Source organism: Lissotriton helveticus, chromosome 12 (genome assembly GCF_964261635.1).
Source record: "Lissotriton helveticus chromosome 12, aLisHel1.1, whole genome shotgun sequence".
Lineage (NCBI taxonomy): Eukaryota > Metazoa > Chordata > Amphibia > Caudata > Salamandridae > Lissotriton > Lissotriton helveticus.
In genome coordinates this window covers 592,784,377-592,810,115 of record NC_136073.1, presented here as the reverse complement: position 1 = coordinate 592,810,115, position 25,739 = coordinate 592,784,377, and the positions used below count along the sequence as shown (strand labels likewise).

Below are 25,739 nucleotides of genomic sequence, written 5' to 3'. Positions count from 1 at the left end.
AATGCAGCGCTTCGGGGGTTCCGACCGGGACAGCCCCGATGGAATAGGGAGTGCGCAGGGGGTGGGGCTGGGTTAGGTTACAAGTCGACTGACTCTGCTGCGCAATTTAATTACGGGCGGAAACTTGCCCGCGCATGCGCCTTAGCGCCAACTTAGTCAAGTTGACTGAGAGGGACCAGGGGCTGTGTCTGCTGGGCCCCGTCCTTTGAAATGGCGTCCCCGACGTGACGTTTCCAGTAGTTGCGCACTAGAGTCTGACACTGAGTTCGGCGTTGTCAGACAGTCAGACAGACCGTCACTCGAGCTGGTAAGTTAATAATATTATTATTAATAATTAATAAGCAGTGGCTGCTCAGTGCTCACACCTGACGAGGACACGCGCGCAGAGATGGGGACAAAAGCGAAAGGCATGACTCCCAACTGACATAACAAGAGGAAAGGCGGCGCGGGCGAGTGCCGTGAGGAAGGCGAGTAAACTCTCTCTCACATTCAGGCACGCTCCTTCTAGGCTGTATTATTAGTCGTGACGCAGGCAACTGAGCCCCCGCTCCTCTGACGAATCGCAATTCCCACTTCCCTTGAAGAGATGTTACTGACATCTGTGATGGTTAGGCTGAGGCTCCCACATTCGTGCTAGGCCTCCTTTACCGGTGCATAGGCAAGGGTTTCACATGCATAATTTCAACCCACAACAGGCGGCAATTTTGACGACCAGGGAGATTCTAGTGTTGCACGGATGCCGCCGTCTCAGCTGGGTGGGTTTCCGTACTGTATTGGGGAGCTCGTGGTATAAGCGTGCACCTCAAGCACTCCAGGACTTGCATTTTTTTGATTTCCTTAAATGTACACAGACTTCTTGGAAGGCTCCACTTGTTTACAAATGTAATTACAATTAACAAATCATTGAATGTGCTAGTCTTCAAACTACTCCTAAGAACTCAAATACCACGTTCACTGCCACATCTACTGCCAGACACATATTCACTGCCACACAGTCCATTGCAGTAATGTGCGATAAAATCTTCACACAAGCCAGGGAGGAGGGCCTGCATGTTTCATCATGGGCTCAAGTTATAAAAACTTCTGCGCCTCCTGCTTTCCTCACTCAGTCTCTCACAGACACATGCCGCGCACACCGCTAAAGGATAATATACTCTCTCAATGTCCCTGTTAAGTGGTCTAGTGGCATCGGCGGAGATGGAAAGACACTGTCCGGTTCTTTAATGTCTTTGCTGGAAAATCAAGAGGAGAGCTCCAGACGTCACAGTAATGGAAGGTGAGCGCAAAGGTCACCCGTGAGAAGGGCCGCATCCTTGGCAGGGAGGGCTTTTCTAATAAGTGAGGTATTGTTTAAATACACATGCTTGTCAAACGCACAGGCTCGCTGGCCGAGACAACATAACACAAGAGATGACATATTTATTCTGTCATTTACTATGTGCTCAGTACTGTTTTTTTTATTGCACAATGAAGAGTGGAGACAAAACAGGTATGGGAGGATATGGGGGTCCGGGCAAAGGGCGCTAAGGAGCAGGCGGCGCCGACAGAGATGTGTTGTCCTTGTTATTCATGCCGTTAGTTACGGAAGGCGGTAGACAGGCAGCAGAGCACAATAATGTACCAGAAGTATTTGCACAAATCCAGACTGTCACCCACACGATTTACGTCACACTTCGAGTGTCATGAAAAGATGAAATGGGGGTGTGCACGGGTTCGCTATCAAACACGTCGCATTTCGTAATTCGCACATCTAGCAGTTTAAAACTTTGAATGGACTAGGAACAACTTTCAAATACTTTTCATTGAACGAAACTAGTTGTGTTATTGTATTTGCAGAAATATAGCGCTGGCTATGATTTTGATGGAATTGTAGTTCATTCTCGACCAGAGCGCTCTTTCAGATGGACTGGGGATGCCAGCAAGCGATGGAGTCTGTTCTTTGGCGCGTGGTTGTGTGAGATGAGTTCAGTTAGTTCAGTGCAGCCAAATGGAAAATCTGAAGTGCAGGTGTCCTGTACCCGCGAATCTGCTTGTTTCTAAGACGTGTCCCTACTCTCTACTTTTAAGTATAGCACAATCTGCTCAGACCTGCTGGTACGCTCCCTCTCAAAATAAAAAGTGCAGTCACGCGAAGATCCCTACAGCAGAAAATCATTATGACACAAAGCTATCACATAATTTTTGCATTTTGGGCCCATTGCACCGTTCAAAATACAGATTATTTTTGTCCGTGCTGATGTATACTTTGTGCAGTAGGAGAATCTGGAAAGAATACATTGAATAAAGGGCCAATATCGTTTGTGGTAGAAAGCTGTAAATTATTCTGCACCAAAAACGGCAACTTTTACTTCAGCCCAAAGTATTTTTTAATCCATGTCATGGGCAGTATCACTTATACCAAACTGCAGTATTTGCTGTGATTTCATAGCATATACTCGCTTCCTGTGCCCCTCAGTACTACCGTGCACTTGTCTCTGAATCTTTGGTGTTCACATTACATTATTTGTAAGCAGGAAAGACTCTCATATGCAAAAGGTTCACTATGCGCTCCATAGGCAGGGTACTCTGTACCCCAAGGTGTTTGAATCTCTTTTATATTTTGCTGTACCATCTAACATTCTCATTTTAATAGCCTGATCACTCCCTTCCTGGCTACTCTTTCTCTATTGTGGTGTAGGACACTCAGGAGCATATTTTCAAAATAAATTTTGAGCGCGGTGCTACGCCAAATTTGGCAATGCTGCTGAGGTTTGACATATTTTAAATGCAGGGATGCGCTGTATTCATAAGAATATGGCGCACCCCTGTGTTTCTCCTAGCGCTAGTGCAAAAAACAGCTGCCTTATGAAAGGGGCCAGCAGTAAGAAGTTGGAAAGGTAACACCCGTGGGGAAAAACACTATACCTTCAAAATAAAACCAAAACAGCTGCATGTAAATGTAAAAGTATATGCAAAATGGGCTAATATTAGAAAAAATAACCAGCATGGTTGTACATGTTCACATGCAAAAGCAGATGGTTTAATGAGGAAGGGCACATGGCTCTGGACATCGATGCAGTTGGGAATCTTTGAATCTCACACACCTCACCCAACACCTCCTATTTTGGGCAAAATATGTGTATCTGTGAACGGCCTTATGTATGGCAGCGAGAATTGCGTGCTTCACACAGCATGCCACATGAGCAGTACCTAAATGTCTGTCTTTAATATTTCTGATACTGCAACCAGGCATATCACACAACAACAACAAACACACACCAAGCCAGGCCGTCTTTGCCAGTGCTTACTAGCAGTATCAGATAAATGAATGAAATTGCATGATATTGACAATAGCTAGCATTGAGCATGAATTAAATCTTGAAATATGAGACTGAATTAAACAATAATAAGGTCTGTGGAGAGAAGGAGTAGCACTCTTTAAAGTGTCCCTCCCATTTCCCCCTTCACACTTTCCTCTGTAGTATCTCACTGCTAGCCCATTACATCCCTTTTCTGCCTGCATCTCCTTACGCCACCTCCTTTTATAGCAGTTTTTTTCACTATGTCTTTCTGCATCTCCTTCCTTGCATCACCTCCCTTTTGCCATGCCCTCTCTCACACAATCTCTCTGCAATTGGCCCATATGGGATTGTATAAATAAACCTGCGCTGGCCGAAGCTTCAGATACAATGTTCTCCATCATGCACCTGCACTCCCTGTTGTGAACCCCATCCAGAACCTGAACTCAGCCAGGCTCCTAAAACTGCCTCAGTTCACAGTATGTGCTATACAAACCTTCTATGTTACATGAACACAAAAAGCTACAGAGACAAATGCGAGAAACGGAGATACTCAAGGGAAAGGAAGATCAGGTCAAAAAGAAAAGTAAACAGGGGCACTTTTCTCTCCCATTGTGGATTTTATAGGTTTTGCAGCTGGAGATGGATTTACAAGCCTTACAGGCATTACATTTGTACAATTCCTGGGTGGTTTGAAGCCATGTAGATTTTGTTTCAGGATTTTGGTAGCTTTGGACCAATTTATCCTTTAGGGATTTTGGTCTCCGATATGTGATGACAGGAAAATTGCCAATGGTTTTACCTATTGTGGTGTCTGATTGAATGAGTCCCCAATGCTTGCCCAGTAGTCTTTACAGTTTGTTTGATCTTGCGCTATATGTTGTTATCATACGTGGGTGTTTCACCAGTATATTTTATGGATGATTTAGAGGAACCCCTTTAACAAACATATCTCACATGACTAAATATTCGATTGAATATGAAATTATCATTTATTGCACATCGAGAATAATGGGCCACTTGGCATTAATTGAATATGTGTATAACCAAGCGTCTAATCAATTTAATGAATTAACTTGTACTATAATAATTTTTTGCATTGTTTGTATATATGTTCTATTCAACAATTCACTTGGTACATGTCATTGGGAAGGCAGCACTTAAGGTGTATATTTTCCTATGTTTCCTTTCGTCGCTTTCTCCTAAATTAATGAAGAGAAAGAACATGGATGCTTTTACCAGCAATTCCTTTCGGTTTTCTTTTCTTCCCTTTCCATTAAATCTGTGAAGAAATGGAATCATGATGATCAAATCGGCATTGCGGTACCAAATTATGTAAATACACACAACAGAATTTCAATAATGATTTATAATCATTTTTAGAGACATAATCATGTATAAAAGAGTTTATGTGTTTTGTTTTGGTGAAATCCGCAATTACGGACCGTAGTGTTTCTTCTATGTCCATTGTGACATCATGCATACAAAATGGTGACTGTGAGGTATCGTAAAACAACTTGACAAAGGCCTTTCTGCGGCTGAAACGTGTTGTTGTTTGGTGATTAAACCTACCAGAAATCGAATTTTGTGTGGTGCCTCGTTCCTATCTTGTGGAATTGAACTTTTGCTGTATCGTGGTAGCTGTCGCCACGGCTGGGACCGGCGCTTGAAGGCAGGCAAACGGCGTTTCCTGACAGCACCTGGTGTGCAATATATACATACATATACACATATATATGTATTTATTACATATATATGTGTGTGTCTGTATGTGTGTGTATATGTATATATATATATGTATGTGTTTGTGTATATTTAGATAGATACACACACTACCTAGTAACACTTGCAACTGGGTAGTTATAATTAGGACTATGTTTTCATAGGAAATAGATTTTGGGGTTTCCCAATAACTTTGACGCCGTATTATGAATCTTCACAAAACTTTCAAAAAATAGTCTCATCAACCTAGGTATCAACCTAGGTTCTTTCCTGGAAAGTTCTTTTGGTGACCCATCAAGCAGGGCCTAGGAAAAAGGGGGAATTGAACACTGATGCAGAAAAAAAGGACTGAACAGAAATACTCCAAATTTGGCAGCAAGCTAGATGTTTAGCAAGAAAGCATTTTTTTTATTTGGTGTAAATCTGTTTAGTACGTTTTGAGAAATTACAGTTCAAAATCTATGTATCTTACATGCTGCATAGGATGAGTGGACGCAGCGGATCAAAAGATTAGATCTCAATGGCTGTCTCAACAACAACAAAGATGTTGCGCATCTATTTTTATATGGGCCAAGAGGCTTGAAACCCCCTCTCCAAGCTGTGGTACTCCCCGGCGACCCCATCCCCGGGAACACCGTACCCTGCCTTTCTTTGGCTACTTTAAATAAATGTTGCTGCATGGTGGTGCCCAAATCTGGGCAGTGATACCACCAGTATTTTATAAGTGCTTGGGTAAGTTGCAGGGAGTGTTGCGGCCCCTAAAAATAGCTTACAAAATTGGACCCTATGTTTCTTGGGGTATAGAGGACATGACTGCAGGAAAAGCTTGTGATAATTTCAAGCATTCTTGAAGCTAGAGTATTTGCTCTTCATCTTCCGACTGCAGGAACCCTTTGTGGTTGGTCTTACGGCTCTATTATCAGGACTGAGACATGAAGAAGAAAGATTCTAACACATGTTTAACATTGCATTCAATAAAAAATAGCTTTCATGTTTATTAAACATTTCAATGCTTCTTATTAATGTTCACAATCTTCATGTTTATTGTTAAACATTTCAATGCTTCTTATTATTGTTCACAATCTTTAAATATGGCATTGAAATGCATTGATTTTACTGATGATTCCCTATCAAATCAAAGTTATTTTTATTATTAAGATGGTGATCTTTTAATAAAACTAATAGGCTTGCCTTTAAATATTAATGTGGTGTTTTAATCCCTTGACAATTATGATCGCACGGCCAGCGGCCTGCAGATTTTAATAGACGGCGTTGTCTCCTTTATGGACAGGCTGGACCTGTCTGTTAATTTTGCTAAGTTGATTGTATTAGTTGCCAGACGTCGGGGGACACGGATGAAAAGTTTTAAAGTTGGTCTCCATATTTTCGCAAACGGTTCCGGTCTTTCCCTACTTAGGTGTGTTATTCAACGACTGGTTACAATGGAGAGCCCTCTTAAATGCGAATCTTAGCGAGTTGGACAAATCTGCGGGTGCTATTAGAACCTTTGCTAGCAGACTGGGATCATGGGCACTGGAGGTCATTTTAAAATTGTGCAAATCCAAGGCCTATGGGAAAGTGTTATACAGCAGTGAGGTTTGGGGGTACATCCCTTCTCATAGGCTACATGTGGTGGAAAACAAGTTTTTGCACCGGGTCCTGCGAGTCCCCCAAGGTACGCCAGCTTGGTCTGTGCATGAAGACTTTGAGGTTGATTATATGGTGGACCAAGTGGTAATTAGACCCTTACTTTGCTGCATAAAGATGTGGACATGTGAAGATAAGGGTTTAACCAGCCTGATCTTAGCAGATTGTCTGGCCTTGGAATATGGTAAAAAAAATCCAGTGGATACGTTATATAAAGGAATCCTTCCAGGACATAGGAAGGCCAGACCTTTTCTTTGCACATGACACTTTAAGCACCGGGGATGTTACCATCACAAAAGATTTATACCTCAAATTTGCCACTGCCCAGCTTGACACTATTGAGGTCAGTAGACCCACAGGGAGGGCTTTTGTAATGTTAAAATCTGCATTGGGTAAGGAGCCATATCTTCATATCTGCTTTGGTGAAGCCCCTTCACTCGTTTTTTTGGTCCAGTCTACAATTACAATACATAAATAAAGATTTCTAAGTATGCTTTTACCAAATTAGCTTGTTGTTATCACAAGGTTTAAAACACCTGAGCCCTGTAAATGGTTTGAAATAAAGGAGATGAAAGAAGTTAATTTGTTTGTTGTGTTTTGCTCGGCCCATCACTAAATATGTTTTCCATGCGCTCTGCTCCCTTAATTATCACACTGAATAAGTTGCTATTTTCATCATGTGGCTGAACCTGTAATCTGTATGTAGCAAAGGGGTGCTATGCTGTTGGAAACCTTGCTGAAGCTGATATCGGAGTCTGTAATAGGACGGAATGTCTGAAGCTCTGTGGTTATACTGAATAAGCAGCTACCTATGTTATGCCATCTATTAATGTAATAACTGCACTTTCACAATTGCTTTATTAACCTTCCTGCTTTCTCAAATTTGCTTGAAAATGCACGATTTTTCTTCTTTTTTTAAAAAAAATTCTTGTGGGGGGTTATCCCCCCAAACCCCCCTTTTGGGGTTCAGGCTCGCTCGCTCGCTACGGTGCTGTATGCAAATCACTTTGCGCCCCACCACTTTCAAATGTCACCCACCACCCCTGGGCTGTGGTTGGCGCATGAATGAGGCTCCGATGGGGTTATTTGCCATTGTGGGCACGTTGGTTGGGGAAGCTGGGCCTCCTGTGCTTGGAGCTGGGCTTCCTGAACTTGCTGTGCCTGATGTATTTGGAGCTGTGTTAGCCGTGCCTGAGGAGCTATCAGGGCCCGGATCGGACATCTGCAATTGATTGGCTCTGAATGGCTGGATGAAGCGTTGTCCAGGCTTTATTGACGTATTGCTGGCTTCACACGGTTTTTTATTTATTATTATTCAGCTCCTTGAGCTTTTATGTGTCTTGGCTGCCTTTTTATTTTAGCAATGTCCTCGAAACCGAGTGGCGCCTGACTTTAAGATGGCCTCCATGGAGGGTGCGTGTGTTTGTTTGTAGGCGGGCGCCTGACCCCAAAATGGCCGCCGCGCGGGACGGTGTGCCTCGTGTCTCTGTCTCTGGCGCCTGGTAGACGGTGCGTGTGAGGGAAACGGCGGGGTTTGGACTCACCCTCGCTCCACGCGCTGTACCCGGCTCTGGCTCCTCACTCCTCGCTCGCGCCTGGGATCGGGCACTGCTCTCCGGTGCTGCGCAAGCCCGACTGCTCACTTCTGGGAGCACGTGGTGACCGCGCTCTGACACACGCGCTTCTCTCTCCTTGGGCAGCAGTTGGGGTGCTTGGGGTGCCGTTCTGGCACACGCACTCTGGCTTCTTCGCGCCTCTCTCTCCTGGGGCAGCGGCGGTGGGCGCTTCACTCTGGCAGCAGTTTGGTGCTTCGTGGCTTTGGCGGTTTTTTGATTTCCGCTGCAGGGTTCGGTGGTCGGCCACGTTGGGTGGCTGAGCGATGTGCTGCTTGTGGGCTTTACAGATATCCCATCCTCGTCGCCATTGTCGCAGCGCTCATGGCAATAACACACCGACACGGAGGTAAGCTTTCTGCTTCTTACTTTATTCCCTGCCAGCCTCACACTGGCTTACAGACTACTCGTTTCCTGTGACGTCCCTTCCTCTTCCTGCTTGCCTGTCCTGTCTCGGACAAGGGTCAGGCGGGACGATACGACAAGGTGGAAATAGCGTCTTCAGTCGTGCTTCGAAAACTGGACACACATTTCACCCACATGTGCAGAAGGATGGTTTTATCTCTGTTCAAGCTTGACTGTGCTAATCAACAGCCAGCACTGTGTTATCTCATTCTAAACATGGGCTGATGCCTTTATGAGACTAATTGGAAATGAAAAGCAAAATGTTACAATACATGTCATTTTTAAAACATCACTCGCGTTCCTTCAGCTAGCAGCTGTACAACGATGCCCGCTTGGTTTCATTGCAATGTGGGGAATGGGGCGGTTGGACTTCGGCGGAACATGCCCTGCGCCATCTTTCCATTTTGCTTCAAGAAGTTACTCCAGAACATCGCACACTGGTGTAACCTGCAGTGTCTGAGTGACAGATCCACACGGCATGAGCTGCAGTGGGTGAAAGACCTGGGCTGTGCTGGGTGAAAAGGTTGCACTGTCTGCATGCACTGGAGTCAGAGCTGAGAGGAGCATGGGCGTAGGAAGCGTGGGGGACGCGGGGGATATATCCCCCCCAGATTTTGGAGTGGGGGGGACACGGGGGACAAGGGTGGGGGAACGAGGCGACAAAAGACTTTCCCCTCTGCCTTCTGTTATTCACAGGGCCATTAGCACGTTTAAGTGCTACCTAATGGCCCTGTACTTGACCTGCCTGGAGTCAAAGTCTTCAAAGAGGCCACCCGCCCTCTGCCCTTTGTCATGCTGCATGAAGGCTCTGCGGTCTGGGAACGGCAGAGAAGGAAAAAAAACTCTGTCTCTTTTCCGTCATGCCCAGGGAAGGCAAGGACAGTGCCCACTCCTGATCTGACTCTGGCAGCTTCCCTCCGCCCCCCTACCTCTCTTTATTCCTCCATCTCTTTCTGTCTCGGACTCCCTCCTCCTTCAGTTCTGATTTCTAGAGACAGCTCTTAAGTACTCTCTCTTGCTTCACCTTTTCCTTATTTGTTTCCCTGTGAAATGGATCCAAAAATGAGCAGACCACTTTGGCTGGAAATGTCCGCATTTGCTGACTGTTGTATAATTCCAAAGAAAAACCTCAGACAGAGAGAAAAAAATGATTAAATATCTAAAGAAAGCGTCACAGAGTGGTCAGTAGACAGGCCAGATTGTTATTTACACCCACACACATTATCGCCACATTACAGAGTTTGCCAGTGAAAACGCTACTTTCTTTTTTTTATTTCTTCTTTCTTTGAACAACATTGTTTTTTCAGGGTGTGTAAGTGCACCATTCCTAAAGGGACTGCAATACCTGGTTGATGGGTGGAGTGGAAATGTTTAATATGATCGTTTTCAACTATTTTAATTATTTTAGCTTATAAAATGTGTACTGCGGCTCTGTGTCCGATGATGTGGTCCTTTTTAAACCAAACTGCTTACATTTTGAAAGGATTTAAGCAATGGACATTGAAATGGGTCCCTTTCTAATCCTGTAGTCCTGTCCTGAATTTTTCAAGCAAAATCACTTACTGATTTCTGAATAATGAGTTTAAAACTGTTAAGGTAACCATGTTGTTCCTGAATACATTTCACATGCTTTGCTTCTTCTTGCATTCCTTATGAGTGTTTACTTTTTCCAGGGTGATTCATTTTTTTCAGGCAGCATTTTACTGTTGTCTAGTGCATAATTTGTATTTAGTCGCAGCACAATTGAGTTGTAGCTGAAGGCAGTGAAAATTTCCCTCAGTGGGGCAATATGGTGTTCAGTGTGGGAGAGAATGTGGCACTCTGGCCAGAGCTGCTGAATTTGGAACTGGCGCACCATTTTCAGCCTTCATGACCAGTCCACCAGACCGCACTCCTGACAGAACTGATTCTGATGCTACACCTTAGAAGGCCCAATAGACCTTAGAAGCCCTGGTGTCTTAGCACCCGCAGGTGGACCCTAACGGTGGCAAGTGTGAGTTAACCTTGAAGGCCTGTCTACCACATTCCATACTGCAGTTCACCTCCAGTCTTGTGAGCAGGTATACGAAGTAGCACACCCTAGATCGACAGTGACACTGAGGTCACAAGATCCTTGAGGCCAGTCCACCGCACACATTGGTACCTCCATTGGCCTTTTTTCAGCAGTGGTAGTGCAACTCACCAGAAAACGGCAATGAAGGATTTGCATGCACACCAAACTTAGGGGGTGATTATAATGGAGGTGGGACCGCCATGTCACCCCGTCAGTGGTGGCCCCACGGCCATCGGTGACTGCATCACCACCAGCCATTTTACAATGGTGGGTGGTTCCCTGGCGGTCGGAAAGACCAACCGCCACGCACCCGACTGGCTCCTTGGGCCCTCCAGTGCGGCGGAGGGGCTTGTGGTTCCTTCAATGCTAGTGGTGCCTACCAGCCACCGCACTAGGGATCACGATACCTCTTACCCGCGGGTGAACCGCCATGGAAAAGTTGGCGAAAAGGGACGTTGGGGGCTCATAGCAGGCCCCTTTTCCCCCAGGCATAGTACCCTGGGGCATCTAAGATGCCCCCCTACATATCACTGAACCATGTGGCAGGCACTGCATTGTGCCTGTCACGTAGTGCAGTGATATATGTAACATGTCAGTTTTTACATTGCAGCGGATGATGCAGCCAGCAGCACCTGCTGCAATGTAAAAGATAGGCACTGCAAACGCCATGATGGCGGTCACCTTGTTATTACTATCGTGGGGCCGCCAACTTGAAGGCCAGCGGTTCCTTTCCCCGATTTGATGGCGGACGGACTGAAGTCCGCCTGCCATCGTAATCAGCCCCTAAGTTTGCAAACTTCATAGCCTCTGCTTCATTCACAAACACTTTTAACATGTGCAGCCTGCTTTCGCGCCACTGGAGTTATGCAGTAATGGAGGCCAAAAATATGTCGCAGTGTTGACTAAATTATGCAACAATAAAAAGGCTGCAGCGTAATGTGGTGCATTTTATGATACTTTATTTTGATATATTTATACATACTAACAGCCTCTGCAAAGCTTTTGCATCATTAGTACCTGTGTAACATACAAATGCAGCAGTGGGAAAGGTGACCAGTCAACCTTTGCAAAGGGCCCTACACTTCACAGCAACATAAGTCACATTTCTTTTAGTAGTTTTTGATCCGTTTGAGCTACAAAATTGTTTTGGGTAAAATCGTTAGATTATGCAGCAGATGATGTATTATGTGGAAAATATGATACAGCCATAGTTAAGTGGAAAACATTTTTCCACTTAACTGAATTTTGTTCCAGCATTGTAGTCGATCAATTTGTAAGTACGCCAAACCCAAAAGTCGAGTTTGGGCACAATTTGCATTTTAAAAGCAGTCCTACAACACAGGGCTTCTTGTAAACTGACCTCAGGCTTCAGCAGTGCACACATGCAAACGCAGAAAGGGCTGCTGGCCTCTAAACTGCCATGCCCTATTATATTCTAGGGACTTAAAGGTCGTTCTAATCCCCCTGCCCTATTATGTACTAAGGCCATATAGGAGAGGTCATAGGGGTACCCTAACCCATAGTGCACCCTAGTGTATGTAGGTGTTTTCACAGTATCTTTAAGTGTCTCTTTCAGAATAGCACTGGCCCTGTGCCTGTTCAGGCAGAGGCCAGGGTCAGTCAGTCAGGTACCACCAGTACCAGTCAGCAAAACTTTGGGGAGTGTACAGGGCACAGGATGACTTTGCAACACTAAAGAAGCACAAACTCAGAATTTAAAACATAACACCATGGTTGGGGGGTTCTCTTTATTAACCAGAAATGATTTCTATCCTAATTAATCAATTTTCCAACATTAGGATGAGGAAAGACTGGGGAAAAATCAAAACGTTCTAATCTATACCTTGAAGTTTTCATGCAGTTCTTTGATGACGGTTAATAGCTCACTGTTCAATGTTAGGATTTTAACTTATAAACTGCACATACCAAAAGAATCTCTATTATATTATGTTACATAAATGTATCGCGCGCACAGCTACTCATGAGTATCCCGGCGCGGAACCTGGCGGGGGAGGAGATGGAGTACTAGCAGGAGAATAGATGAGTTTTCAGTTTCCTCCTGAAAACAGCAGGTTCCTGGATAGTGCGTAAAGCAAGAGGAAGGGCATTCCAGGCAGCCGCCGCCTTCACCGTAAAAGAACTGCCCCCTATTCTCTGAAGCTTAAAGCGAGGGGTCAGAGCATAGCAAAGGGACGAGGACCACAAAGGACGTGCAGGAACATAAAAAGAAAAGCGGCTCTGTAAATAGAGAGGACCACGATCATGCAGGGCACGGTGGGCCAAAATCAAGGATTTAAATTTGACTCGCTCCAATTTGGGGAGCTAGTGAAGAGAGCATAGCTGTTGTCGGATACTGTTTCTAGCCGGAATGCCCAACAAAAGTCTGACTGCTGTATTTTGAACCACCTGCAGTTTTTTCAGCAGGTACCTAGAAACACCAGCATAGAGGGCATTTGCATAGTCCAACCTAGACAGGATCAGAGCACAGGCAACAGCTTTCCTCGCTGCTAGAGGGAGGCGTGGGCAAAATCTTCTGAGGGTTTTAAGCAGGCCGAAAACAGCATCCAGCCAGCTTGTTAATGTGTGTCGAGAAGGAAAGACATTCATTAAACCAAACCCCCAAGTTTTTTGCTGCATTCCCTGATGAGGTGGGTGAAGGAAACTCAGGAGGCCAGAGCTGCTCTCTGTAATTAAGGGGAAATTTGCCAAAGAGCAGAACCTCAGTTTTTTTCTACATTACATTTAAGCTGCGCCTCAGCCAGCCATTTAAAAATCGAGGACAGACAGTGTTGAACCGGTAATACCATGTCCGCCTCTTTGTCCCAGGTAAAAAGCAGCTGGATATCATCTGCATATGCCATCACCTTAGCCCCCAACTCCTCTGCCAAATAGACCAGCGGGGTCACATAGATGTTAAAAAGAAGGGGGCTAAGTGAGGAACCCTGTGGAACACCGGTTGAGGGGAGGAGGAGGATGGTGGGATCCACGCCCATCCAGCAAGGACCTAAAGCAGTCGGCACGCCCATCCAGCAAGGACCTAAAGCAGTCCCACACGATGCCTGACAGACCGATCTTAGCCAGACATGAGAGAAAAGAACGTGAGGGACCGTGTCGAAAGCCACCGAGAGGTCAAGCAAAATTAATGCTGCTCTCCCGCCGGCAACAAAGCACTCCCAGATGGCTTCAGCCACCTCCACCAGCACAGTTTCTGTGCTGTAGGATGCCCGGAACCCTGATTGAGCAGGGTGCAGAAGCAACTCCCTTTCCACAAAGCCTGTCAACAGCTTATTGACCACCTTCTCACACACCTTCGCCACAGCAAGGAGGAGGGAGATAGGTCGGTAATTTCCTAGGCAGAGGGTGTCCAGCAACGGCTTTTTTTTAGAAAAGGAAGGATCTTGGCCTCCTTCTAAGTCCGCAGGACCACCCTTTACTGAAGAGACAGATTGATAATGGTATTAACCTCAGTGTTGATAACCTCGACAACTGCTGCCAGTGTCCTTGCTGGGCAGGGGTCGGAAGGTAAGCCTGATTTCAGAACCTTCAAAATTTTATGACACACCAATGGGTCCACTGTGCTGAATACGGACCAGGTGGGGACTAGACCAGCAGATGACATTCTAAAGGTATCTCCATAGTGCTATTGCGAGGAATAAATGCTGCTTGGATAGCCTGAATCTTATACCTAAAACAGCAGGAAAGGGTGTTGCACCAAGAAGGTGAAGATAGCGACACACTTGCTTGAGCCATCGGGGACGTGAAGCTCTGAACAACAGCAGTAACTCACTGACCTATTTACATGATATGCATTTTGTGATCTGCGTGGTACACGTTCTTTGCGCAGGCATATTACCCCACTGTGGCTACCTTACCAAGAGTCAAACCGTCCACTAGACAAACCTCCGATCTCTCTCAATAAAGAACATTAATCACCGAAGTTATCTTCACATTTTTATTGTTGCCTGAAAATTGCTGGAGACCAGGAATGCAGCAGCAGGTATTTTTCAAACCATAATGCGCTTGCAAACACGACGCCCCCACCCTAAGTCAGCGACCTTTGTTTGCTTGGTGCATGAAGATGCAAGCTTCATATACATTTTTTTAACATTTGGTCTGATTACTATATGACTGTAAATAACAATAAAGCATACATCCAAACTGTAACATGCCTGCTTTTCTCAATATTTCCCTTTGAAAGTATGCAATTGTATTTATTTAACAGGCGGTGATTTGTATAGGGTCACTGGGAAGTCCACAAGGTTGTCCCTGTCCCCCCCAGAATTTTAGTGTCTCCTACGCCCCTGGAGAGGAGTCCCTGTGGATGCTGGTGCCCAGGGGGGCTGCCAGTGAAAAACAAATCACTGTACAACAAAAAAAAACTCTCATAACCGGTGATACATGTTTGATTATTTAATGACATTCAAGAATTCTTTTTAAAAATACGCCCGTGCATCGGGTCGACATCTTGGCTCGTTATGCATGATATATAAAAATTGGTAAGGTAATACTTTATTGTACAGTTAATAAAAACCATTACAAACCAACATCAATAAAAACAATTTTGTATGTCTGTAGCAGCATAAAAAATTATATTAATACTCTGGTAGGGTGTAAAAAACCACGATTAAAATATACTTAAATTAAAACTATTAAAAAAAGCAGGTAGGAACGAGAATTGGCCCACTACTGAGTCACTTCTATTTTCCCATTGAAAAGTTTTGCATAGTTCCCCTTCAAAATACATTTGATTATTGCAGTCCGTAATCCATATGGGTGGCAAAACATTCTCCTCTCCGTGAGTTTATACTTTGTAGTAATGAGTCCCGGTGCGCTCCTAAGTGCCTGTTGGGCCTCAGTGTAATTCGATTATTTTAGCTCTGAGGATGCAAGTGGTGCACTGGGTTCCATCAGCTTGGCTTTTTCTGTTTGTTCTTTCTTTTTGTTGAGGAGGGCTTCTGCAACTTCGATGTATTTTACCAGTCGGCAGGTCATTTGAACTTTGTCACCCGAAAAACATGCCAGGACCGCTTGCCTGCATGACCTGATCCGTTTTTTATTAAACAATGGTCCCAGAAGGTTCCGGCGATCTTGCTGCAGCTCCTTGCAGATGGTAATGAGGTGTGAAATGCTTTCCTCGTCGTTCCCGCAAAGGCGGCACTTTGCTGGTTTTGAGGGACGCAACCAAGGGGCCATGTGGTCTGCAGAGGGCAATAGTCCTAGCTGGTATTTCAAAAATGTCTCTTTTGTTTTTTTGGTGAAGCTGGTCTGAAGATATGTTTGTGGTCTAAGTTTGGTATAAGATTGTATAGTTAGCCAGCCATGTGCTCGCTCCGTCAGTAAAGCTTTGTCCTGCAGGAGAGATTATTTTCTGACAATGTTGTTTACTGCTTTTTAAGCCTGCCAGAGGACCTTGTAGATCCCACAGTTGACGCACCCCCAGTTGTTTTATTGCATCCTCCAGGAAAAGCCTTGCCGGGCAGTTTCTTTAATTGGCAGTTCTTTCCAAAGGAGAGTATTGAGTGTGATTGCTTCTCCTCTGCTTATCTTATACCAGCTTTTTAGGTATACTCCTTTACATGCCAACTCTTCCTTTAACAGCCCAAATTCAAGTCTAATCTGTGCGGGTGAAGTGTACCTCGGCAAGCCAAAGATCATGCGCAGCGCTCTTGTTACTGTTCCATCTACCGTTTCAGCGTCCCTTCCGCTCATTGCTTCGCTTCCATAAGTGATAGATGGGATCAGTTTTGCTTGAATCACCTTTATTAGAGGAACAGGATTTGGTCCAGGGATCTTAATTTTTAAGTTTCTTAGAGATACCGCTGTCATTAGTCCTCTCTTTTTTATTTCCTCGCATTGTGGCTTGAAGCTGCCGCTGGGGTCTAGGGTGACCCCCAGATATCTGTATTTACTTGTGACGTCTTCTTTTTACTATTGGTGATGCACATGACTTTAGTTTTATCTTGATTGATACTGAGTTTGTTTGTTTTAGAGTATTGCGAGGTGATATCTAACAGCTGCTGTAGGCCTATCGGAGTCCGGCTGATCAGCACCAGGTCATCTGCGCAGAATAGATTGGACAGCTGAGTGCCCGCCAACTTGGGTGCATGGGAATCAGGCGCGCAACACCCATTGGAATCAAAGGGCTTCAGCCCCCCCCCCCGTCGGGTGTGGCAGCCCCGGCTCAGACTGCTCCCGGGCACACACGCACCCTCACCCGAGCACTTCACAGGTCTTTAAAAGACTGTGTGCATGTTAAAGAGGCTTTGTTGATGTTTCACCCCTTCTAAGAGCCCCTGCAGCGCCACTCCACCTACTGCTTAATGTTTCAGCCCCCCCGAAATTTTTTCTTAGCCCCCCCGAAATGTGGCTCTAGTTGCGCCTCTGATGGGAATTGCTTTCATTCAGCAAGAATGATAGTTCAGCCATAAAAAGATTGAATAGTGTTGGTGCAAGCACGCATCCTTGTTTTACCCCTGTGTTTGAGGGGATCTTCTTAGATTAAAAAATAGTAATTATCTTTAAGGTGACATGAGAGTGGACGTTAAGACGCAGTTCTGATCCGTTCATTTGATCTAATAATGGTGTGGGAAGCCCCTTTGGAAAGTGAAAGCGAGCATTGCGCTGCACATTGTTCCTGCAGGATCAGAAACTTTTAAGAAAACAGTGTTTACAGACAGAAATAAACATGCTGAGTCGCAATGGAATTAAAAGGGCCAGTCCCAATGGGAGGTTTCATATGAAGACAAGGCGGTACTAAGGAGGGACTAACAAGGCGATAAAAGAATCAGAAGCCAGCATTTACAAAGGACAACGATAAGCTCGCACAAAACGTGAGCATTGGTTGCATTTTTTCCTTTTCAATGCTTCAGTTATGAATGTAAAAGGAAAAGCGTACCTTCTCTATTGTGCATTCTCATCAATCTCTCATACACAGGGATCGATATTTATCCCAGACCATGTAATTAGGATCCTTGTTCCTGGTGTGTGTCCAGTGTTTAATTTGTAAAATATTAAGTGCAGGTGCAAACATTTTTTAAGGAGGCCACACCCACTTTTCCAGCTCCACCCACTTCTTCCATTGGCTCCACCCACTTACTCTTTTGGCTCTACCTACATCCTCAACTGGCACTTCTGAAAGCCAGATGTAATACCCCGTGATTCCATGATATAAAGTGTCTCATGTCCCTCACATATCCAGGTGGATTAGGCTTACACATTCATATTATGCACTATAATATCTTCAAATTCACCACCCACACACTGCCCCTAGTGCCCAAGCATAGCCCAAATGTCTACTAACGACCACCATGTATAATTCAATTGCAGTCATACGAGCCCTGACACCACCTTAAATGTCCAACACAGCTCCATAATGTAGACGGCTGCGAAATAATCTACCCTGCAACCCTAGCTAGTGTACGGTGGTAGGTGGGGTTCCCCTCAGAGCTGAAGGTGTGATAGTGGTGCGTGTGCGCCACTGCTTTCATAATAGGGTTCCTCTTAAGTGGTTGTGATAGGCACCCTCGAGCAAAGGAGATAGAGGGACTCCTGCTTTGACTGAGGTGCAGTTTGCTATGAGTGAGGGAGGGCTGAGTGAGTTGCTTTCAGGGCTGGAAAGGCAGACCCTTCCTGAAAGCAGCCTCTCAGCCACCATTGGAATGGGGTAACGAACCCATTCCAATCTACCGGTTCAGCCCCTCCTAGATTCTTAATATGCTTTGAGCATACGTGTAGCCGATTCAATCAAACCAAATAGATTTTTTTGTACAGCAGGAATGCTGAACTCACAAATTGGAATGTGCTCTCGTATATGATAAAGAAGAAAAAAGTGGCTGTGCAAAATTAAATATTTGCATAGGATGACATAATGGGACCAGTTTCTGGGTCATGTACATAACAGTTAGGTCAAATTGATTCTTCAAGTTACCATACCTGATGGTTATGATGTTTTGAGGTCTGCAGAGGTATCAATATAAGGATGGAGTCTAAGCCCCTGTCTCAGTAGGACTCTGAAAGCTCTTTTGTGTTGACGATATAAGGTCAAGCCCCCTTTAAACTGTGAAGACAGACAAAAAAATCCATGTTCACTAGTGTATCCATGGGCTCTAAAACAGCACTCTAAAGTCTTAAGTTAATGGTTGCTTTCCTCCCATATATGCTGCTGCAACAGTGAACAATAAAACCCTGTAAAATATCACTTATCTAAGAACAGCTAGATAAAAAAACACAATGATCACTGCTGCTTTGAGGGCAAGACTTTTTTGTGGATGAACACAAATTCTGCACAATCAAAGAATGTACGCCGGCTACCAATACATGACCTGAGCCAAAGCCCCTCACCTGGTAGGGATGTATGACGGTACAACGCGTACCGTTACAACGCGTCCCTTTATGACGCAGTTTTAACAACTCAAGTCGTTACAACGACTTGCGTTGGGGGGGGGGCGCTGATAGTGAATAGTTTAATTTACTATTCCAACACCAGTCCCCGTGGATATTAGGGAAGGTGTTGGATAGTAAATTAAACTATCCCCTATCCTAGAGCCCCCACCAGCGAAAGTCGTTGTAACGACTTTCGTTGTTAAAACTGCGTCGTAACAGTACCGTGTTGGAGCGGTTCCGTTGTAAAGGATCTTTCCCCCTGGTAGTGACGCTTAAAGCCCTTTTCTTAACTGATCACATAATGTCTGGCGACAGTTCTGTTGTAAGCCAGGCCTAAAAACGGTTTAAGTTGTCTGAGACTACAGCAGGAACAGTACAATCTTAAAAATTGCTCGGTTGTAATAACCTGATGCTACCTCCGATGTATGGACAAAATGTGTGAGTGAGCACTAATTCAAATAGGATGTAGTGAGTCATTCTCTTCACCTCAATCATAGATAACATGTTTTTACTCTGACCCCCCACCCCCGATGAAAATTGCTTGTTAACATACATACGGAAACATTTAGTCCATTTTCTCAACATGTAACCTCAAACACTGCACGTGTGCTACATGTGCCAATTTGCACTTTCAGCAGCTGGATGCTCTTACCTCCTGCTCTGCAATCAGTGCCAGCCTCTTCAGGGCGTTCTGGCAGGCTCTCTCTGGCAGGTGGGACTCTCATGTACCCGGTAGCTGGTAAAGCTATTGTAGCCACGGTGTAGTGAGAAGGTGCATACGCTGTGGCCACAGTACATTCAATTGAAGAGGTGGCAGCTAAGGGCGCGATCATGCTGGTGTCACACAGCAACTTGACTCCTCACAGCATGCCCTCATGAACTGATACCAGATCAACACACCCCCAGAAACATGGCTCCGGCAGCTAGTAAGTCTTTGGTGCAGATGATAGGGCCCTGTAGCGTGGTAAAGAGGCCCTCAGAGCCATCGTCACACAGCTGCTGTAGCCCCTTCTTCTGGATGTGTTACAGATGTGCAGGCCCTGCTTTCCCACAGGCAATTGCAGGTTGTTTTCAGCACCCATGGTGGACCCACCCCTCTGTGTGCATTAACTGGCCTTTGTGCTTTCCTGCTTCCCCTTGCACACAATGGACTGCCCTTGCATCATTTGTGGCGGTATTCGACGTTTACGACGCAACCTTTACAATGCCGTTCCATTACGACGCGGTCATATCAACAAAAGTTGTTACAACGAATTGCGCTGGGGGGCGCTCAAGGATAGTAAATCATTTACTTTACTATCCCAACACCTTCCCTACTATCCACGGGGACTGGTGTTGGAATAGTAAATTAAATTTTTTTAATTTGCGCCCCCCCAACGCAAGTTGTTGTAACGACTTGCGTTGTTACAACCGTGTTGTAATGGAACGCGTTGTAAAAGTGTGCGTCGTAATGACGTACATCCATTTGAGGCCTGTGGCTCTTCCTGCAAGTGGTGCACGTGCACCCCTTGCACCTTGCCTATCCCCAGAGGTTCCTCCTGCGGGTGGTCAGTGGTCCAAATCCGGAGCCTCCTCCAGGCTCAGCAGTTCTCCTCCAATAGCTCCTCCACACTGGACACCTGCGCCTGGAGCTAGGAGATCAGGTTCCTCATCTTCAGAGGCCTTGCCTTACACTCACAGGGTCCCCAGTAACAGGAGATCAAATACAAAAGCTGCGGAGACCGGTGACTGGCCAGGCTGACTGCTGGCCCCTGCAGGTTGCAGTCTTCGCTCTCAGACGCACCTGCTATTATGAGCCCCTACCCGAAAAACAGAACACTGTCTAGCTGGCCACACCAAGTGCTGCTAGTATTCCTGACCTGTGTATTTCTGTCCGCTTTTCATTTCCGTCCCAAGGCAGAAAACCCCATCACTGCATTGGTTGCACTTGCATCTCTCGCTCTTTTTACTGTCAGTGGTTCTGCTGTCCATGACCCGGAAATGACCTGGAAATCAAGCTAGAAGTTAAATTAAATGCTGTCGTGGAAAACCTCAGCTTAGCAACATCTGCACAGCTTTCAGTGTGATCTAATCAAATGGTAAAAGAACGACCATGACGCATGGCATTGCTGGAACATTAAATTAAAATTTGTTTAAAAACACATATGGCAGCCTGTCATAAGCGCCGGTGCTAGCAATTAAGTGCCGGTGCTGAGTACCGGAAAGCACCGGCTCAAATTAAGCACAATCAGTAATGCACTCTTATGCACAATCCCTGATCCTCCTGCAGTATGCAAGCCCCATGCTGAGATGTGCATTGTGCGAACCCCAGTCTTGCGAGCTGCAACAGGTAATTTATTACTGTAACGCTGGTCTGTTCTAAAATTCTGTCAGGTTGTGCATTGCAGTGAGACGCAGGAATATTTTCCAAGTCATGTTCTTAGAGATAATTTGGTTTGCAACACATAAAGTGTTAGTAGTTGTCACCTTAAGGGTGTACAAGGAGGGAAGGAGCCCAGACTGCAGTGAAGCTTTGATGAAGTTTATTAAACCAAAAACAATGTCCCAGAATAGTCAAAGTACAACTCGAAGCTGTAGCGTCATGAGGACCGTCTTGAAGTAGCGGGGCGTCTCTCCCACAAACTGGCGCGTTCTTCTTCCTGGGTCTCTCTCGCTCACACGCCCCAAAACAAAGGAAAGACAGGTGGCTGTTAGTTCACAGCATTATTCTATACAGCGTCAGGGAGGGGAGTGAGGGCAACACGCGTGAGGAAAGCAACGGATACCGACACCAAGAAGAGCCGACCCGGAAGGGTGAATGTGAAGTGCTCAAGCGGACCCGTGCCCTGTCCGACCTCCCTCCTCCCGTTGTTACCCTTTCCCGGCTCGCTTAAAGGTCAATAGGGTACGCAAGCGTTCACGTACCTGGGGTAGCCACGCGTCTTCCTGAGCGTGGCTGGGTGATACATGGGAACAGTGGCCTCCAGGCTTCTCCTGCGTCCCTGCTTCTGGTCCCTCCCCTTGGTCAGGAAGTCGATCGTTGGCTTCTCCGTCGTCTTCCTGCTTCTGTTCTTCACAGCCTCGGCTCGCTCCTGCGTCCGTCCTTTCTCCTCGGTGGTTGGTTTCTCTATGGGACCTCGGTTCCAAAGCGCTCCGCACCATCCACACTTCGGCGTCTTCCTGGTCTGCCTTTTCTCGTCCCGAGCCGCACTCCGATTGGTTCGACGGCGTCCACATCACAGGGGGGAAGTTCTCCTCGTAGGAATACCAGTCGTCCTTAAAGGGCCCGGACCACTCCTGCAAGCGAGACGTAGAGTCCGTTACGGGGCAGGATTGGACCCCGTGACAGTAGTGAAGTTCGCTTTCTTATTAGAGATTGTAATGGTGCTTCAAACAACGTTACATTGAAAAAAATATATATATACAAATATCAATGCAAGGTTTTAGGGTACAAAAGCGGTGGACAAGTTAAAGCTGAAAAAAAACGTAGACGCAGATATCCCATTAAAAAATAGAATGACATGAAGGCTCGTGAGTAAGTTGTGCAAAATACACGGACTGGTAATTAGCCCGTAAATTGATGCCTACTACTATCATAACAGAGAGGGAATAGTGCAGTTGTAAAGAAATAAAGATCAGTTATTTACTTGTTGCAACTAATGCTCTGTAGTCACTTGGCCACTAAAGGGAGGCACAGGACCAAACATTTGTGATGGGAATTATTATTTGTGACAGTGTACGTGGCCCACACGGTTAGGTTTAGTATGTCTCTAAGTTGTTGCCAAAGCAACGTGTAGGTGGATACCAGTCAACATACTTTAGTTTTCGTCCTGAATGGAAAACCGAGAACAGCTTGGCTCAGCTCAGAACCTATGCGAGGCCAAGCAACGACGTAGACTTGAGTGGAGATCATGGTCAGTCACAGACAGGAAGTGGGCCAGTCAGTGGTAGCTCCAGGTCACGCATAGGCTCTGCGGCGTCTTCTACAATGCACATCACCTTTGCTACTTCATGGTGTCTGTCTGATAATGCGCTTTAGCGTCCCGTACTGCAAGGCTTTAATCACCGGCATTTCTAACAAGCTTGCGCGGCAGCAGGGGGGGGGAGGAGGGCCTGCGTGATTCACTTGCGGGAGCGATAAGTGCTACCATATGGTGGCGCTCGCTCCCGCAAGTGAATCTCCACACGTGCATGCGTTGCCATTGAAGGCAATGGAACGTGTTCACGGTTGTGGGTGAAAAAGGGGACCGATGGCTAAAGGTCTCCTCCTATGCAGCGCATGCGCGCTGTGTAGTCGAGACCTAAAAATGAAAAAATAATGAAGTAATATTGTTATAAAATGGGTCTCATAATTAGCCTTTCTTAGCAAGTGTTACAATCCAGTTACGTTATGTTTTACGAATACTCTGATGTTTATATTTTATATTACTCAAGGTGCCATCATTTAATGTTACTGGCATTGTCATCATACTTGGTACATTCCTCCTTCCCTACCCAGTCCTTCAGGTTGGCACCTCCCAGCCTGAGGAGGCTGCTTTAGAATGTTGGGATGTGGTACCTGTACTGGTGGAGAGAGGAGCTGTGAAGAATAAAGGTTGTTCGACATTTTCCTGCCTACAGTCTTTTTATCAGTGGCGACGAGGATGGGATATTGGAAGGTTTCTGTTTCAAAGTTGAGTATGTGCCTGGGGTACAAAATTCTGCAGCAGATTTCCTTTCTAGAAGCCCACTCCAGAAAGAAGAACATTTTGACGTAAATGAATGTCCCATCTTTCAAATCAACCTTTCTACCATCTCTTCCAAAGAATTGTCAAATTGTATGAACTCTGACAATACCATGACACAACTCATATCTTACACTTTGCATGGGTGGCCTGATTCCCAAGACCTAGTAAGCACTGATATAAAGAAGTTCTAGGAAGTGTGCCATGAACTTAACATAGACCAAGGTATGTTATTTAGGAAGGACAAGATCATTCCTCCAGAAGCCATCAAAAATAAGATAATTGACTTAGTCCATGAAGGCCACTTGGGTAGAAGCTTGACCAAAGCCAGACTACGCGAACGGTACTGGTTCCCCAACATGGATTCATTAGTTGAAGACAAAGTCAAAAATTGCCATACATGCGCCAACAGTGATAACTCCAAGATACCTAAGAAAACTCCAATTTTTCCTATTCCAGTACCAAACAAACCTTGGGAGAAAATTGCTCTAGACATAATGGGTCCTCTTAATTTTCCAAGAGAAGCTAAGCAATTCGCATTAGTCCTAGTAGATTATCAGTCTCACTGGACTGTGTTCAAGATGGTCAATCAAATAACTACTGCGACTGTCATTCAATTCCTCAGAGAAACCTTTGCTACGGAGGGAATTCCAGCCTCCATTGTCACTGACAACGGGGTCCAATTTGTATCTCATACCATGACAGAATTCCTCAGCTTGCTTAACATAACACATATAAGGTCACCACTTTATTTTCCCAGGGCAAATGGGCTGGTGGAGAGAATGAACCGTATGGTCAAAGGATGCATTCAATTAGCAAGTAGCAACACTATTCCCACTGACCAAGCGCTACAAGAAATGCTGTGGGCCTATCATACCACCCCCAATCAAGTCACAGGAATTTCCCCTTTCTCTGCCCTAAGAGGAAGAAAACATTGTACTAAGTTCTTTCCCAACTTGCTAGGAGGGGGATCCCACATCACACCGGACATGCAAGGGCTCAAGGACAAAATCCACATTCACCAAAGCAAATACAAAGATCACTACGACTCCAAACATGGTACCAAGATGCAGGCATGGAAAGTAGGAGGCTGGGTTAGCATCATAAATCCCAGGAGAAGTGATCCTGAGAGTAAATTCTCAAAACCCATGTGCATAACAGCGGTAAGAGGCAACACTGTCATTTTAGACAATGACCAAATGTGGAGTATGGACAGTTTGGTCAAGTCACAACAAGAACAAAACAGACATACTACACAGGATTCCCTTATAACATCTCACCCGATCACCTCTACCCACACCCTAAGAACACGCAAAACTCCAGAATGGCATAAAGACTTTATTATGTACAAATGATCTATTACATGTTCTTTGGGGGAAACAGGTTGTACCTGGTTACAGTTGTTACTGGCACAATGTATGTTAGAACACCCATTCAAGGAACCCGGTACGTTTTTGCTGTTATAACTCTTAGAGTTTACCAATACAATGAATTCCCTGTGTTATATTAAGGGAGGAAGATGTGTTACAATCCAGTTACGTTATGTTTTACGAATACTCTGATGTTTATATTTTATATTACTCAAGGTGCCATCATTTAATGTTACTGGCATTGTCATCATACTTGGTACATTCCTCCTCCCCTACCCTGCGCTTCTGGTTGGCACCTCCCAGCTTGAGGATGCTGCTTTAGAATGTTGGTATTTGGTACCTGTACTGGTGGAGAGAGGAGCTGTGAAGAATAAAGGTTGTTCGACATTTTCCTGCCTACAGTCTTTTTATCAGCAAGCTCTGCCAAGCATCACGCATCTGGGGTTAGACTAACGCAAATGAGTCAGTGTCCTTACGTTGCCCCCTCGTTGTCACACAATTTGGAGTTCCTTGGAAGTCACTTTTGATGCACATTCATGTATAAACAACTGTCAGACGAGCAACAG

General features: G+C 45.3%; 1 protein-coding gene across 1 annotated transcript in view; it reads left to right on the top strand.

Moving 5' to 3' along the window:
* Positions 1-232: 232 nt before the first annotated feature.
* Positions 233-25,739, top strand: part of B4GALT3 (beta-1,4-galactosyltransferase 3) — a 456,858-nt gene continuing 431,351 nt past the window's right edge. Inside the window, exon 1 of the mRNA XM_078669020.1 lies at positions 233-307. The gene's annotated coding sequence lies outside the window, so the exon portion shown is untranslated. The remainder of the gene's footprint in view (positions 308-25,739) is intronic.